The sequence below is a fragment of the Armigeres subalbatus genome, chromosome 3 (assembly GCF_024139115.2).
Source record: "Armigeres subalbatus isolate Guangzhou_Male chromosome 3, GZ_Asu_2, whole genome shotgun sequence".
NCBI classification, from domain to species: Eukaryota; Metazoa; Arthropoda; class Insecta; order Diptera; family Culicidae; genus Armigeres; species Armigeres subalbatus.
Genome location: NC_085141.1, coordinates 194,229,840 through 194,237,817, shown reverse-complemented (window position 1 = coordinate 194,237,817; position 7,978 = coordinate 194,229,840).

Here is a 7,978-nt window from a genome sequence, read left to right as displayed (position 1 = left end):
AATAAAATAAAACCACGGATAGGAGGAATAAATTCGTGTGAACGAAACATTTAGTCAACCGCCTTCGGTTACTACGATCTAATAACTAGGTAGCCATAGTTAATTAAGGTGATACTGATTATACAATTGGGTTTTTAATTTGGAAAAACATGTTGATTTTTTCATTCATTCGATAGAACGCCACGGCATATTTTTTTCACACTCATAGACCTTAAATTTGATGTTTAAAATCCATTTCAAACGTTTTTAACAATTAGACTGCTTGGTAGTTAGCTCACAGGTTGACAGCTCGGTCCTTAGTAGAATCAAGTTAGGGATGTGCAATACGCGAAATTATTAGGTTTTTCGAAATTGATTTAAAATAGTTCCCGTGTTCCAAAATTCATGAAATTCTGGATTTGGGATCAGTTTTTGGGATACATTCAGGATATGTAATAATCTCAATACCCCTAAAAAAACAATTAAGAACTGAGCAGAATGGATACGTTTGCGTGCGTTTTGTCAGTTTTACCAAGGGAAAACTGTCAAAACGCAAGCAAACGTATCCATTCTGCTTAGCTCTTTAATCGTTTTAGTTCTCTCAGCTCGTGCTCTTGAAAATGGCTTGAAAAAGCACGTGGTTTCCAAGATGGCCGTCTTGTGATTTTGTAGTATAATTACCTTGATTGAAAAAAAAATCCGAGATTAAGTATTTGGGCACAAATTGCAGAATTTTTTATTAAAAAAAAATCCAATTAAAAAGAATCAAGCAAGAACTGATATTAAGATATGTAACAATCGGTGTGACAAGATAGGGTTAGGTGGGGTAAGATGGGTCACGGGTCAGAGCCGTTTTTAAGTATCGTATACATTTTAGTGTGGACATTATGACTTTGTAGAAGGATTGGTTATACTTTATTGTCACTCGATTTGATGATAAAATTTCATTTTTGTAGAATATAGCAAGTGTGCAACGTGTAATCTCGCCGAGCATTTTAAAATTTAAACATTTTTAGTTATATAGTGAAATTATTAAGTATTACTATTTTAAGGTCATTTTTGAGCATAATGATGTTAATTTGTTAAAAATGTATAAATTTTGTCTTTAAGAAAGCATTACAAGGACGGCTTGTTTCCATAAGAAATTGCAGACATTTTTGAATATAGAGCCATTTGTTCATCCGAAGTTAAAAATCTTTTTCTATTCAATAAAATCATTGACAATAAACCTATCTATCTGCGTGTAATTTAATATTGTGAATAAGAACATTATTAATTGCACAATTTAATGGTGACCCATCTTGCTCCGCTGTTTGACCCATCTTACCGCGGTATTATGACAGAAAAATAGATTTCTACTTCAATGACTCAAAAAGAAATAAAAAGTGGAAGTTTTGTTATTTCATACCCCAGGCTTACAGATTATGAGCTATTTTTATAGATCTACGTTGAAACGTTGAATTAAAATGTTTCTGTTTTGAGGCATTCAGGGTTCGCCTTAGGCGACCCATCTTGCCTCATCATACCCTATAGTTTTGTATAGTCTTTATCATAGAGACTTTTAGCCCGAGGCCAGCTTGTCTCTAAAAAAATCTTTATTTCATTCGATCGGGTTCGTCGTTTGTAATTTTTCTCGATATTGAAGTTACTTCCGTGTTTTATGTTCAAAGAAGTTATTTTGACAATCTGATATGTTTATGTTCTTATGAATATTGTTAAAGCGAACATTTGCCTCCCAGGCGGCAGGATATGTAGGGATTTAAAAAATGTGCTAATAAAGCATACGAGCATATGGAGACGCATGGTACATTGGTGCATTAATCCATGTACTTCTTGTTACTAAATTTGTTAGGCAAATCAGTCACATCTGTTATTAAATGATTGTACAATTATGGCAACTTGTGTTAAGGAAAACCTGATCCTAATTATATTATTGAGAAGTATGAGTTTTTGATTACCATGTCGAATACTGCGATTAGGATTTTTTTTTGTGTCTTTATTAAGGAGACTTTCAGCCCGAGGCTGGCTCGTCTCCGGATAGCGATTGGGAAATGATGAGAACTACTACAAGCTCAAACAGCTGATTCCCGATTGTTCACCCGTCTCATTTTGTTTCACCTGGTTAGCTAGTTCGTTGTGTTTCTATTAATGTTCATCTTTCGCTAGATCAGCAGGAGTACGGATGCAAAATATTCAAAATTTCAATTTACAACATAACTTCACTTCTGTTCCTAGAACGCATGCGTATGATTTATTTTTCAAAATTGGTCCAAGGTAGATTTTCTAAGCTCTCCAAATTATGTTTGAGTTTTGTTTTTAAATGCGCAGAAGTAACATCCATCACATTCATTCAACTAATTTTATTCTGTTATTCTGTTATTATCAACGTATCCCCGGGCCTCGGCCAATCTGCGATGTCTTAACACTAGGCAACACGTCTACCTTTGGAGTTCAGTGTAGGACCTGTACTGAAACCCATCAGCACAGCCTGAACCAGCTTGGACTGCTAGGTCGCAATGCCCCGCCAGCCTTCGGTGACATAATGCAATCTGCCAAATAGTATCCTGATAAGACAAAATCTTGTGTAAATGTAAAATGTAATAATCTACTACATGTAGCTTTTGGCAAATCACACCAGTAATTGTTGATTGTTTCACTAACTCTTTCTAATTCATTGGTAGGTATCAAATGGAATTATATTTCATAAGAAGTAAATTTAAGATTGGATACTTTTATTATTGTGTATGCTAATTTACATCATTCTGTTTTAGAAAAAGTTGAGTGCATGTCATTGCATATCATAATTAAAGTTATACTCAGCTTTTGGGATGTCCGCCACCAACTTGTTGTCCAGATTGTGTTTTTGCCTTTCTCGTACAACTAAGTTGTACCGAAAGGCTATCATTTCACTCCAAATTCGAACTTTTGATAGAAGTCCCGGAGACCGATAGTGTTATATACCATTCGACTCAGCTCGATGAGCTGAACAAATGTCTGTCTGTCCGTGTGTGCGTGTGTGTGTGTGTGTATGTGTGTGTGTGTGTGTGTGCACAAAATGCCATAAAAAACATTAGCCAAATTTTCACATAGAAACTCTTAACCGATTTTCTTGCAACAAGTTGCATCCGACAGAGCAGTGTTGGTAAAATCACTCATAAATCTCAATCAACGAGCGCTCCCGTGCGAACTAAATCGTTTGCGATTTTGAAGGAATGCATCACGCTTGAATTTTTCATGCTAAAACGCATCATTTCACTCATTTGCTAAAAAATTATTTTGGTTTAAAAACGCATTTGAAAGCAATTTGGGGGCAATTTATTGCTTATACATAAAAGAGTGTCTAATATGTTATGCGTCAAACGTCAATTCACTGTTTTTAACGAAGGAGAACAAAAGAAAACCTACGATGATTCAAATGGATGATTCAACTCATCCATGAGTTGTTAGGTGCTGAGTTGGGAGCGTTTCAACTCACGCTTGATTTGAATCATCCATGAGTTTTGAGATTTTGAGTTTTTACCAACACTGCGACAGAGGCTAAAACGCTGTTGATCACTATTGAATTTCATAATAATTGCGAATTGCAAAAAATAGATAATATTAAAATAGTGATGAGACATAGTCACAAAGAACAATAATGTGTTATGAAAAATGCCTTGCATCTATGAATGTTTATCCGTGACTTGCTCTCATAAAGCGTTTCATCGTACTATAAAGATGCTCGTGTTGCACGCATTTAGGCGTAAGTATGCTCTTCGTTCAGTTTCATAGTACTTTGAAATTGTCCGAATGTCAAAATTCGAACATAGGAAATTCGAGAAACTTTTGGCAGCGCCATCTGTCGTTTACTAGTGTAAATTTTCTATCATAACATTAGACGGTGTAACTGTTTTGGTTTTCTTGTACATCATCGAGGTGTAAGCGTAAAGGCTACATTTATTACCTTTTGCGCGAGAAAGGCACCATCACCGCTAGGTGGATTAATCTGGGTTTTTTTTATTGTCTTTATTAATGAGGTTTTCGGCCCTAGACCGGTTCAACTCAAGTCAGATTGTGGTCTCTTCGGTTTCTTCAACAGGATGTCGCTTGAAATAGAGTTGGTGAAACATAGGTGGCCACATAACCATTTGTGGCCAGAATTATTAGTTAATTATTTTAAGGTGATTATAGAATGAAGCCCGTGGTGAATTTCAAATTCACCACACGTTTATCTACATACATTTCCAAAAGCCCAAATCTGGCGTAATAGTTTTCATACAGTGCCAAAACTCAAATTATGATTGTTCAGCATAACTAAGCAAACTATCCACCATTATTTCAGCCCCATACGCGTAATGGTTCTTTCATCTCGTGCTCTTGAAAAAAGTATTGGAAAAGCACGTGGTTTACAAAATGGCCGATTTCTGGCTTTATTGTATAATCACCTTAAATGGAGTGAAGTATACAAATAGTAATATTACAAACATCACAATAAATATCAAAAAATAAAATAAAATGGGGCAGGCTGGAGAGTAGGTAATGAGTCCTGATTGAAGAATAGAGGAGAAATTTGTGGAGCGGCGTGTTGTCCGCTTCGGGCTCTAGTAACTGCTATAGAACCTATTTATTAGAGAATAGTTGATTGTAGAAAGAGAAACGGCTGTATTTATAGACATGATAGATGTTCCGGCAGTTTGGAGTTGATATGTTAGAGTCTATAATTGTTTGGAAACTTTTGAGATGAGTTCGTGGTACATGCAGTTTGGGATTAGTATGATCACGTTGGTTTAAGTTTGGAAACATACAATAGAAAAGGAGGGAGCGACAGGGGTGGAGGAACAAATACCTAACCATTTTACGCAGAAAAATAAAAAAATATAAAATGATTTGTTCATAGATGCGGAAACGACACGGGACAACTATGCTCCACACGACAGTGCAACAATGCACCGAATCGGGGACCTCCTAAACTGTTTTATACAACGCAGTGTTTTTACCCTTTCTTACATTACGTGATGCTGAAAATAAGCTCCTCATCATTTGATGGCAAAAAATTAAAATAGCATAAAAACAATTAAAAAAATTAAAATATTCAAGTTAAATTTTACTATTTTGGTAGAGCACGGGTCAGCCGTCTGACACCCGCGTTGAATGTGTTCCATGCGTGCCTCCCACATAAAATAATAACGATTCTATAACATTCCCCAGAAAACCATACCCCAGAAAACCATTCCCCAGAAAACCGTTCCCCAGAAAACCACTCCCCAGAATGTACCATTCCCCAGAAAACCATTTCCCAGAATGAAACATTCCCCCGAAAACCATTTCCCAGAATGCACCATATCCCAGAATTTTTTTCATACCTTTAAAAAGATTCCTGTAATGAAGAAAAAAGATTTTGGCAACTAAAAAACTGGAATAAAAAGAACGGCTCGGAAAAAACTACAAAGAAGTACAGTTCAATCTGATATAATAGAATATGTTATACAAAGAGATGCCCTAGAGTGAAATCAGGAGTGATTCAGTTTCATTCCAAATTTTCGACCACTATTCTAGTTTGAATCTGGAGCCAAATAGAACAAACTCGCTGGTTTCCCCAGCAGTGTTCTATTCATGTTTTTCAAATTTTCAATTAAATGAAATCATCATGTTGGCGCCAAGAAAGGCGCCGTAATTGCAAAGTGGATTGATCCGTAGATAAAATGACGCATTCATACACCAAACCAATTGGAAAATATTTGAATCTCGTGATTCAATCGTGGTTCAAATCTGCAGAAAATAGAACGGAGCGTTATACCAGTTTTATTTTTTTGACATTTGACTGGTATAAAAAATGAATCTAGAACAGCTGCTGGGAAAATGAATGTTTCAGATTCATATTCAAACTGACAGCCCCGAACGATTTGAATCACTGCTGATTTTACCCTGGTAAAATACCCATGGTCTTGGTTCACTTGTATACGTATACTTTATTTATATACATATATATATATATACGTATATACGTATAAAGTATAAGTATTAATTTGTTCAATGAAACTGTAGATTTTTATTAGTGCGGGTAAATTCATATTTCAAAAGAAGGCATTATCCACTTGTTCGCTATACTCCGTGCAAACGCGTGACATAATTGCCTTATTCCAGGCAAATGCGTGGGTCCCTATTTGATTCCTTAATCAAGGCAAGCTTCAAAATAAGAAGATTTTTTTTCTGTTTTGGGGTGAAGTCAGAATAGACGTAACCATATACTATGCTAAGCCAGAATAGACGTGACCATGCTATGCGACGTGACGCGACAGTGCAGTTTGACAGTTCATTGATAATAATTGTTATTCCTTTGCGTGAGTCGCGTCGCATCGCATCGCACATCGCGGTTAGGGTGTGGCCAGAGTAGACGCGAAGTGCAATGCGAAGCGAAGCGTCCATACGATTTGACAGCTCCTTATTATTGATTGTTATTCTTTTGTATGCAGATTTCGCGCGGCGTCGCGTAGACGCGTCTACTCTGGCAGGCACCTTACTCTGGCGGGCACCTTATAGTCATTATGCCAAAAGGCATATTGTATTTGAAACTATAGTTTCTAATAATTACCACAATGGCCATTGCACATTCAACTCATCAAGACAAATGATTTTAATTATGGTGATCTATTATGAAACCATGTTTATCTATATATTCTGTTTTCTGGGGAACGGTACATTCTGGGGAATGGTTTTCTGGGGAATGGTACATTCTGGCGATTGGTTTTCTGGGGAATGGTACATTCTGGGAAATGGAATTCTGGGGTATGGTTTTCTGGGGAACGGTTTTCTGGGGAATAGTATAGAACCAATAATAACGTGTGCTAGTCACTAATAGGATGAACTGTCAAACAAATCAACCTAAACTCATGATTTTGAAAAATCAAAATCTGGGGTACTCATTCAAAAGGACGTATGTGATTTTGTAAGCAAAGATTCGTACGTCGATTTGTCCAAACTGATGGCACTCCCACGTAAACCAACACCGCGAACTGGTAGCCGAAGCCTCCCCTAGCCATCCGTGGTGATAGTTTGCGTGGGAGTGCTATCAAAGTGGAGAAAACAGCGTTTGAATCTTACAAAATCACATACGTCCTTTTGAATAAGTACCCGAGAAATTTAGGTTGAATTGAAACACAAAGGAAAACAACAGCAGATTATCTCAGTTTAACAAAGAAACTTATCAACATAGGTGGTTGAAGTTAGTTAAGAATTTGTTCAAAGTAACCTACACCTGTGCTCAAAATAGTAGCAGCGGAGGCCGATTTTCATGTAAAATGGTCAACTTTATACCTCTAATAGCTGTAACTTTCTACCCCGAAATTTGACCTAGTGTCTATTTTTTTAACTGCCAAAATTTCAGCTAAATCGGTCATCGGGAAAAAAAGTTACAGCTTATCAAAGTTGGCCATTTTGTAATAAAATCGGCCTCCACTGCTATTATTTTGAACACAGGTTACATATTAGTTATTCTTCTTCTTATTGGCATTACATCCCCCACTTCCACAGTTATTAACCGCGAAGTTTCTTAGCAAAGTTACCATTTTTGCATTCGTATATCATGAGGCTAACACGATGATACTTTTATGCCCAGGGAAGTCGAGACAATTTCCAAACCGAAAATTGCCTAGACCGGCACCGGGAATCGAACCCAGCCACCCTCGGCATGGTCTTGATTTGAAGCCGCGCGTTTTACCGCACGGCTAAGGAGGGCCTCTACGTTTTAGTTATTACCTAGCATATTTCTTTCTTTGTGATATACTGCCTGTAATCGCATAACGGTCCCATACACGCAGAGAAAATCTACCTTTTTGAACTAAAAAATAAAATTATTGAAATATTTTTTAAACCCAAAAATTTTATTTTTAAAATCAATACTGAAATATATTTAATTCAAAAATTTCCATTGTTGTTTCTACTGCAATCCAGTGTAACTAGTTTGTGAAGTAAAGATTTGAAAAAAATACAAATACAATTATTGTGGTTTTATTTTTCACAC